The sequence below is a fragment of the Arachis duranensis genome, chromosome 7 (genome assembly GCF_000817695.3).
Source record: "Arachis duranensis cultivar V14167 chromosome 7, aradu.V14167.gnm2.J7QH, whole genome shotgun sequence".
Classification (NCBI taxonomy): Eukaryota; Viridiplantae; Streptophyta; class Magnoliopsida; order Fabales; family Fabaceae; genus Arachis; species Arachis duranensis.
The window spans coordinates 47,987,627-47,998,009 of NC_029778.3; positions in this window are offsets into that span (position 1 = coordinate 47,987,627).

Sequence of the window (10,383 nt, forward strand, 5' to 3'; positions counted from 1 at the left end):
TATGTTGATTCTTGAACACAGCTACTTATGAGTCTTGGCCGTGGCCCTAAGCACTTTGTTTTCCAGTATTACCACCGGATACATAAATGCCACAGACACATGACTGGGTGAACCTTTTCAGATTGTGACTCAGCTTTGCTAGAGTCCCTAGTTAGAGGTGTCCAGAGCTCTTAAGCACAATCTTTTTGCTTTGGATCACGACTTTAACCACTCAGTCTCAAGCTTTTTCACTTGGACTTTCATGACACAAGCACATGGTTAGGGACAACTTGATTTAGCCGCTTAGGCCTGGATTTGATTTCCTTGGGTCCTCCTATCCATTGATGCTCAAAGCCTTGGATCCTTTTTACCCTTGCCTATTGGTTTTAAGGGCTATTGGCTTTTTCTGCTTGCTTTTTCTTTTTCTTTCTATTTTCTCTCCTTTTTTTTCGCAAGCTTTTCTTTTTTTTCACTGCTTTTTCTTGCTTCAAGAATCAATTTCATGATTTTTCAGATCATCAATAACATTTCTCTTTGTTCATCATTCTTTTCAAGAGCCAACAGTTTTAACATTCATAAACAACAAGATCAAAAATATGCACTATTTAAGCATTCATTCAGAAAACAAAAAGTATTATCACCACATCAATATAATTAAACTAAATTCAAGGATAAATTCGAAATTCATGTACTTCTTGTTCTTTTGAATTAAAACATTTTTCATTTAAAAGAGGTGAAGGATTCATCGAATTATTCATAACTTTAAGACATAGTTACTAACTACTAATGATCATGAATTCTACAAGTTACTGTGGATCGGGCCATCATGATTCATAACATCATGAATGGAGAGGAAGTAGAAGTTCATGAAGTCATCTCCCTTGAATTCTACAAAATAGCCGATAAGTCCTCTACTTTGGCAAGGCTAGCCTTTCCTCATCTTATTTGCCATCTGTGTTACTCAGCTGGAGTTATCATAGAAGGAGACATCCTTATTGAGGAGGACAAGCCCATCACTAAGAAAAGGATGGAGCAAACAAGAGAGCCCACTCATGGAACCCAAGAGACGCATGAGGAAGCTCATCACCAAGAAATTCCGGAGATGCCTCAAGGGATGCACTTTCTTCCCAATAACTATTGGGAACAACTCAACACTTCCTTAGAAGATTTGAGTTACAATGTGGATCAATTAAGGGTAGAACATCAAGAGCACTCCATCATTCTCCATGAAATTAGAGATGATCAAAGAGCAATGAGGGAGGAGCAACAAAAGGAAGGGACATAGAAGAGCTTAAGGACATCATTGGTCCTTCAAGAAGAAGACGCCACTAAGGTGGATTCATTCCTTGTTCTAATTTTTTCTGTTTTTCGTTTTTATCTATGTTTTGTGTCTCTACTTCATGATCATTAGTATGTAGTAACTATGTCTTAAAGCTATGAATAAATTCCATAAATCCTTCACCTCTCTTAAATGAAAAATGTTTTTAATTCAAAAGAACAAGAAGTACATAAATTTCGAAAATTGTCCTTGAATTTAGTTTAATTATATTGATGTGGTGATAATACTTTTTTGTTTTCTGAATGAATGCTTAAACAGTGAATATTTTTTATCTTGTTGTTTATGAATGTTAAAATTGTTGGCTCTTGAAAGAATGATGAAAAAGAGAAACGCTATTGATGATCTGAAAAATCATAAAATTGATTCTTGAAGCAAGAAAAAGCAGTGAATAGCAAAAGCTTGCGAAAAAAAAGTGGAAAAAAATTTTAGAAAAAGAAAAAGCAAGCAGAAAAAGCCAATAGCCCTTAAAACCAAAAGGCAAGGGTAAAAAGGATCCAAGGCTTTGAGCATCAATGGATAGGAGGGCCCAAGGAAATAAAATCCAGGCCTAAGCGGCTAAATCAAGCTGTCCCTAATCATGTGCTTGTGGCATGCAGGTCCAAGTGAAAAACTTGAGACTAAGTGGTTAAAGTCGTGATCCAAAGCAAAAAAAGTGTGCTTAAGAGCTCTGGACACCTCTAGCTGGAGACTCTAGCAAAGCTGAGTCACAATCTGAAAAGGTTCACCCAGTCATGTGTCTGTGGCGTTTATGTATCCGGTGGTAGTACTGGAAAACAAAATGCTTAGGGCCACGACCAAGACTCATAAAAGTAGCTGTGTTCAAGAATCAACATACTTAACTAGGAGAATCAATAACATTATCTGAAATTCTAAGTTCCTACAGAAGCCAATCATTCTGAACTTCAAAGGAAAAAGTAAGATGTCAAAACTGTTCAGAAGCAAAAAGCTACAAGTCCCTCTCATCTAATTAGAACTAATATTCATTGATATTTTGGAATTTATAGTATATTCTCTTCTTTTTATCCTAATTGATTTTCAGTTTCTTGGAGACAAGCAACAATTTAAGTTTGGTGTTGTGATGAGCGGATAATTTATACGCTTTTTGGCATTGTTTTTAGGTAGTTTTTAGTATGATCTAGTTACTTTTAGGGATGTTTTCTTTATTTTTTATGCTAAATTCACATTTCTGGACTTTACTATGAGTTTTTGTGTTTTTATGTGATTTCAGGTATTTTCTGGCTGAAATTGAGGGACCTGAGCAAAACTCTGATAGGAGGCTGACAAAGGACTACTGATGCTGTTGGAATCTGACCTCCCTTCACTCAAAATGGATTTTCTGGAGCTACAAAATTCCAAATGGCGCGCTCTCAACGTCGTTGGAAAGAAGACATCCAGAGCTTTTCAGCAATATATAATAGTTTATACTTTATTCGTAATTAGACGACGTAAACTGGTGCTCAACGCCAGTTCCATGCTGCATTCTGGAGTCAAACGCCAGAAACACGTCACGAACCAGAGTTGAACGCCCAAAACACGTTACAACTTGGCGTTCAACTCCAAGAGAAGTCTCAGCTCGTGGATAGATCAAGCTCAGCCCAAGCACACACCAAGTGGGCCCCGGAAGTGAATTTATGCATCAATTACTTACTTCTATAAACCCTAGTAGCTAGTTTAATATCAATAGAACTTTTTACTAGTTTATTAGATGTCTTGGACTATCTAGTTCTTTTGACCATTTGGTCTTTCATGGGGGCTGGCCATTCGGCCATGCCTGGACCTTCATCACTTATGTATTTTCAACAGTGGAGTTTCTACACACCATAGATTAAGGGTGTGGAGCTCTGTTGTACCTCAAGTTTCAATGCAATTACTACTATTTTCTATTCAATTCGATTTATTCCTATTCTAAGACACTCGTTGCACTTCAACATGATGAATGTGATGATCCGTGACACTCATCATCATTCTCACCTATGAATGCGTGACTGACAACCACTTCTGTTCTGCCTTAGACCGGGCGCATATCTCTTGGATTCCTTAATCAGAATCTTCGTGGTATAAGCTAGAATTGATGGCAGCATTCATGGGAATCTAGAAAGTCTAACCTTGTCTGTGGTATTCTGAGTAGGATTCCAGGATTGAATGACTGTGACGAGCTTCAAACTCGCGATTGCTGGGCGTGATGACAAACACAAAAGAATCAAGGGATTCTATTCCAACATGATCGAGAACCGACAGATGATTAGCCGTGCTGTGACAGAGCATTTGGACCATTTTCACTAAGAGGATGGGACGTAGCCATTGACAACAGTGATGCCCTACATACAGCTTTCCATGGAAAGGAGTAAGAAGGATTGAGGGAAGGCAGTAGGAAAGCAGAGATCCAACAGGGACAAGCATCTCCAGACACTTATCTGAAATTCCCACCATTGATTTACATGAGTAACTCTATCTTTATTTTATGTTTAATTTATTATTATTATTCAAAAATCCAATAATCTCTTAATGTAGTTGAATCCGCCTAACTGGGATTTACAAGATGACCATAGCTTGCTTCATACCAACAATCTCTGTAGGATCGACCCTTACTCATGTAAGGTATCACTTGGACGACCCAGTACACTTGCTGGTTAGTTGTGCGGAGTTGTGACAAAGTGTGATTTATGTTTGAGAGCACCAAGTCTTTGGAGCCATTGTTGATGATCACAATTTTGTCCACCATTATAATATTTGAAAATCTTTTAAATATATCTTTAATATTTTCATTATTTTTCAATTGAAATAGCTCATATTTTTTAACAAGTCTATCAATTTTGGATTATTTGACATAGCTTGTTTCTTCACATGTGATGCTTAGCTTATTTCAATTTTTTTTTCGCTGTTTCACACATAGCTATCTTCCTATAATCATTTTATGTTTTTTCACAATGAAAATAGTTTACGGCTTTGTGATTAAAAGAAACCTTTTTGTAATTTTTATCACTTCATTCCTTTCTTAGTTTAGCTTCATCAACTATTTTGTCAACGCCATTAATCTTCGTGATAATTGTTTTAGTTGGAACATAATTTTCACATTCAACCACATTCTATATTCTTAAGTGTTGGGGACTCAATCAATATGATCATGTGATTCTTCCAATAGTCATAGTTATTCCATCTCATATTAATGGATAGTGAGATGAGTGTCTTTTGAAATTAGAGCGGGCAATGGGTAGAGTAGGGTAGGGTTTGGACTCTATCTTAATCCTATCCGTAGATTGAAAACTTTCTTAAAAATCTATCATATCCAAGCCGCGGGATCTTAAAGTTTTAAACCCTACTCTACTCGACCTTACTCGCAGAAAAATAAGAAATTTTTAAACAAATATAAAATTCAACTATTTCAAATTTCATACATATTAATAAAATAGAAAATAAAAAACTAAGTTCAAATTAAAATTAAAAACAATAAAATCTTAAAGAAATCTAACATAAAATTATAAATAATATGATCATCAACTAGCCTAGTGATTATTTCAAATTTTTATAAGAGAAAGATTGTGAGTTCAACACTCACTTTCTTTACTACATACAGAACTTTTACATATATATTATATAATATATTAAGGGTTCGGATAAGGTAGGGTAGGGTAGGATATACCCTGTACCCGTATCCTACCCTACTTGCAGGTAAACTCGCACCGTACCCTACCCTACCCACAGCAGTCGGGTAGACAACTCTACCCGAACGGGTTGGTCCTGATTGGGTACTCACAGGTAGGATATATATTGATAGGGTGTATCTTTGAGTGCTTAATGATCTTAGATATCATCACTGACTATAGTATTTAATAAGCCTCATCAGTTAGAGAAAATAACCTCTAAGTCACTCAACAATCATGAAGAGCTACAAAACTCTTTCTTTACAATATGAGATAGTGAACTTTAAAAGTTATATGAAATCTCTCAAAGAATATATGGTTACAAATAAAATACTATGAGTAATTTCAATCTATCTCTTAACTATTGATAAAAATCACTTTCAGAACTTATGAATTTTGATCACAATAAAAGTAAATATGTTTAGCAAATGTTGTGTAAATTTTATATTCTAAAACAATAAACTAAGACCTCTTTTTATAGGCCTACATGCATCTACACACGTTAAGAGTGAGTGGGAAGAGCCTAAATATCAAAAACACACGCTCTTGGTGGGGTCTTATGTCTCTAAGGACATATATGATTGATCCTCAAAGAACGGAATCAATCATCTAGTTTAAATCTGCATGAATACTCATGAGGATTGATCCTCACAAATTACACAAGGATTGATCCTCTCACAACTAGAAAATGGATTAATACAGACAGATTTAGCCTTTATTACAGACAGATTTTTCGTTACCGACGAAATTACTGACGGATTTTGTCCCTCTGTAAAAGCCTCGTCGGAAATTATTTACCGACAAATTTTTTTTCCGTCGAAAAATTACAGACGGATTTTTACTAGTTACCGACGGATTTTTCCTCTGTAAATTCTCCCTCCATTTCCTGAAGGCGACAAACTTACAGACAGATTTTCCGTCTGTAATTACAGACGATTTTTCAGACGGATTTTCCGTCTGTAATTACAGGCAGATTTTCAGACGGATTTTCAGACGGAATTTTCGTCTGTAATTACAGACAGATTTTCCGACAGATTTTTCGTCTGTAATTTAAACTTTGAAAAATTATGATTACAGACAGAAAATCCGTCTGTAAATCCGTCTGTAAGGTAAAATAGAAATTTTTTATCTTTTCTAATTACAAAATAAACTTGTTTTCATACAAAATAAATATAAATTTAATACAAATTTTTATCTAATTTATATTCGAATATTTACAATATTTCAAAAAATAAACAAATTCATCGTATTAAAAATAAACAATATTTACAATAAATTATTCAATATGAATTGAAGATACAGGTGAAGTGATTTCATTTGTTCTAATGTCAACACTTTCTAAAGAAACGCCACAAGGATCTTCTTTAACCAGAAGGGCAAGAACATTGAGTGAGCTCCATGTTTTTGTCACATTATTGCTTGAATCTCCCAAAGTAACAGCAAAGATAGCATCAAATCCTCCTGCTCCTAGAACTCCAGCAGCCAACAACACTCCTTCTAAGTTCAGTGTAGCATCTAAAATTTGTTTGTGATTCTGGTTAAATCCGCATGAATTGTAAGGAAAGAGTAGTGATATTCTACCAGCAGATATAATTTATAATTAACATCATTCAAACAGAAGAAGCCTAATAATAAGTGCCAAATCAATGAAAGGAACTTATAGAAACACCTGCAGCTTCACCCATTAGGCGCATATGATATGTAATCCCAAGCATAGCTTCTTTTGCACCTAGCAATGCTTTAATAACTGCTTCCTTGTTGGGTTCAGAAGCTTGCTCTATCCACTGTGAGAATTGTATTTTCAACATCAACACAAGAAGAAAAGCAAGAACATGAGAGCCTGAAGTGCAGTCTCAAGAACATGATATCACATATGTGCATTAGAAATTCAGTCACACCATTTGAAACTGAAAACCAGGCAAATAGTAAAGTTGGATATATAATCTATTTCAAACCCATCAAAAGTCAACTTAATTGTATAAGTCTAATAGTAAAGATGTCCTATCTCATTAAAATAACTAATAAACAGGAATGTAGAAATTTAATCTAATGCAAGGCATACCATAAGGCCAAAATGTTCTAGTTATTTAACAGTGAGCATTAAATTGCTTACCAGAGTTATCAAAGGTGGTAAAGAGAAGAGGAACAAAAATAACATAATCATGGGGAATGGTTGTTAAAATTGCCAAATAACTTCAACAACAACAAAAAGTTCAACTAGTAAATTTATGGCAAAATATTTATCCTGGGATTAAGATCAAACCTGCCCCACAGCTGACCAGTTTCACTGAATGCATCGGGTGGAACTCCACTAACTAAAAAAGGAAAACCGCAAGTATAGAAACTTATCAGTAAGTATAGAAAATTCAGTTATATATTGACATTTATATATATTCACATTTATATATAATAATAGTCACTAATATAAGATATATAAGGGTTTAATATAGATTAGTAACTTCAACTTTTGTAATATTATATATCGTATTAAAAACTAAAATCCAGTCCCAAATCAGTTTAGTTACTAATTCATCAACGTAATGGTAGGAGAAAAAAAATAACAAAAGCATCTAAATAAAGTAGTTTAAGCATTTAAGCACTAAGGAGTACCCTTTGCCTCATTTATTATTTGATTTGAAACCACATGAATGTATTAGTATATGGAATTCACACCGAAGAAATCGAAGGATAAGCATGTGGAGCCTGCAAGCAATGAATTGTTAGGACCCCTTGTTTATGAGGGTTGGGGCCCGATAATAAATAGAAAACATGGAAAGAAAAAAATAAAACTTAATGAGCCTTTTTAAAATATTGTTAAAGTAAACAAAAAATATGTGAAACTTTACAAGATCGAAGTAAATACTAGTATGAAATACTAAGCAAGAAACTGACAAACCAATATGGTGGTAGATATGTAAAGTGTAAACTGTAAACTATCCACAAAATATATAATATTAGTCTCTAATAACTTTAAGGTAATCAATCAATCACTGAAACCATGGAACTCAAACTAAAATCAAGATATATTACTTGGCCGGGGGGAAAACGCTCGAATTATGTTTAGTGTGTCTTGCTTTTAAGGTTCAAATATACAAGGCAAATGCCAAATTCAGTTAAGATTCATTCAACAGAGGACCAAATGAAACAGAGTAAGAATCAAGAAGAGCCATATATCAATGCATCACAGTCCCAAAAATAATAGCAAATAGAGAGTAAAGAGCAAGATGAAACAAGAAACATACATTGAATATGAGATTTTTGTTGGTAGCTTCCCAAACTAAGCCACCTCTGAAGTGTATGTTCCAAAGCAAGACCATGACAATAGCAGCCATCGCTAGAAGGTGAGCCACAAAGGTAAATGGAAGAGCAGGAACTCCGAACCCCATCTTCTTCAATATTTTCTCCTTTTGTCTCCCAATCTGAGAAGTAAGAACCAAGTGAAGTAATAACTGATAAGCTTGAGCTGGAGATTGGAAGCACCCATACTATAATTGAAGTTTCTATACTTACTGACTTACTAACTCCACTAACTGACAATTAGAATCTGACTATAACAACATATATGAAAAAAAGAACCACCGGTTAATAGAACCTAAAAGGAGAAATAGCTTATCAGTGAGATGGAGAGTGCCACCAAACGACTGGCTGAAGATCAATATTGATGCAACATTCTAATTATGTTTAAGGATAAAAATTGGTGAAATTTTTCACTTGAAAATTTCATTATCAATATTTTCTATATAAAAACTATAGCTGAAAAGAAAATTAAATGCTACTGGTAAAAGGAACAGCAATATAGTAAATTCACCAACTCTTGAAATGTGGAGGTCAGATTCCCTAGATTTAAGCTCCAAGGGAAGGAAAGATGACTAAAAAGTATTTGCAGAAGTTTATAACTAGCATGCCAGAAAAGATTTAGTCCCTTACAACATCTGCAAGAAAAAAGCTATTTAAAACAGAAAAGTATTCAACGAATATTTTATTTATTATTAATTATAAGTTTATAACTAGCATGCCAGAAAAGAAAATGTCCTTAACACCAAGGTTGACATAAAAAATCTTAACTCAAAGCATCAAATTGATCTATATTTTCAAAGTCTTCATGGAAGTTGCTTTGGGTCACCAACCTTAGATAATTTACAAATGTCAGTATAACCTCTTACCTTATAGCAGAAGTTCAAAAGCCTTTTTAAGTACACTTACCATTATGCATTTGGTTCCACTTGACTTTAAAAGCTGAAGAGGAACAAGAGTAGCAAGTTCTAGAGCCTGAAACAGAAAAACAGATCAGGCAAAAAAGGGAAACAAGATGATTGTAGATAAATTATCTATAACAGAACAAAGATATGTTTACTATGCCTAAATTAGGAACTGATCTCAAAAAACATCATAGCTTACAGCAGGTGAAGATGGAACTCCTTGTCTGTGTGGATGTGGCCCCTATGTTTTAGAAATATATAATTCATGGGTACACAAACAGGATCAAAGGAAACACATTTGACATTTCAGTATATTAGTTTCTCTTATCCTATTGTGAACTATTGATTGATATCATTACAGTAGAAGCCAAACATTCATGGGCAATGAACAAGACAAGGTCCAATTTTTCATAAACCATGAAATAAATTGCATGAAAGTAGCTAGACTTACAATAGGAATGACAGGATGAGTATAAACCCCTCCAGGTGAATAAAGTGCTGCATAAGGTGGCATCATAGGTTGAAAGAGGTGTTCTAGTTACTGTAACCCTGGATCAAGGTAACATAATTCATTATTAAATCATGATAATCAATAATCAATATGAATCAGAAGCAGGACTTCGAGAAAGCTATTAAATTATCCATTCCAGCAGTAACATGATAATGCAGTGCAATTTTGGTGTGGTGTTAGATCAGTGGAATCAAATCATGTTTTAACTACAATAAGCAGATTATAGATCCAAAGTTATCAATCTACAGAGAAACAAAGAATGAAAAAACCATGGAGCAAAGTTCGACTTGGAATAGATTAAAAAAAAATATCACAGAATTGGGGGAAGAAAGAAATGAATCCAAGAACAGTGTGTGAAATTAGAAACTGATACAGATGTAATTACAGCTACAAATCTTTGATGTAATCACCCTGTAAAATTAAAAAGCAAAACAGAAAGAAAAGAGAAGATATTAGTGCTGAATCAGGAACATGGTGATGAAAGTGATTTGTAATCGTCAAACGAACTTAAATATAGCAAAGCCATTACATAAAAGAAACAGTTTATGCACTTTCACTTTCATGTTAGAGAGAGTGTACTAAATAAAAGATTTATACCATTTCAGAAAGCATTGCTACTTCAGCTTGAACTTGTTGGTTCATCTCATATGAGTTATATGAGTTTACAAGAATCTGGATTACTGTACTTGACCACCTTCATTTCCCCACACACCA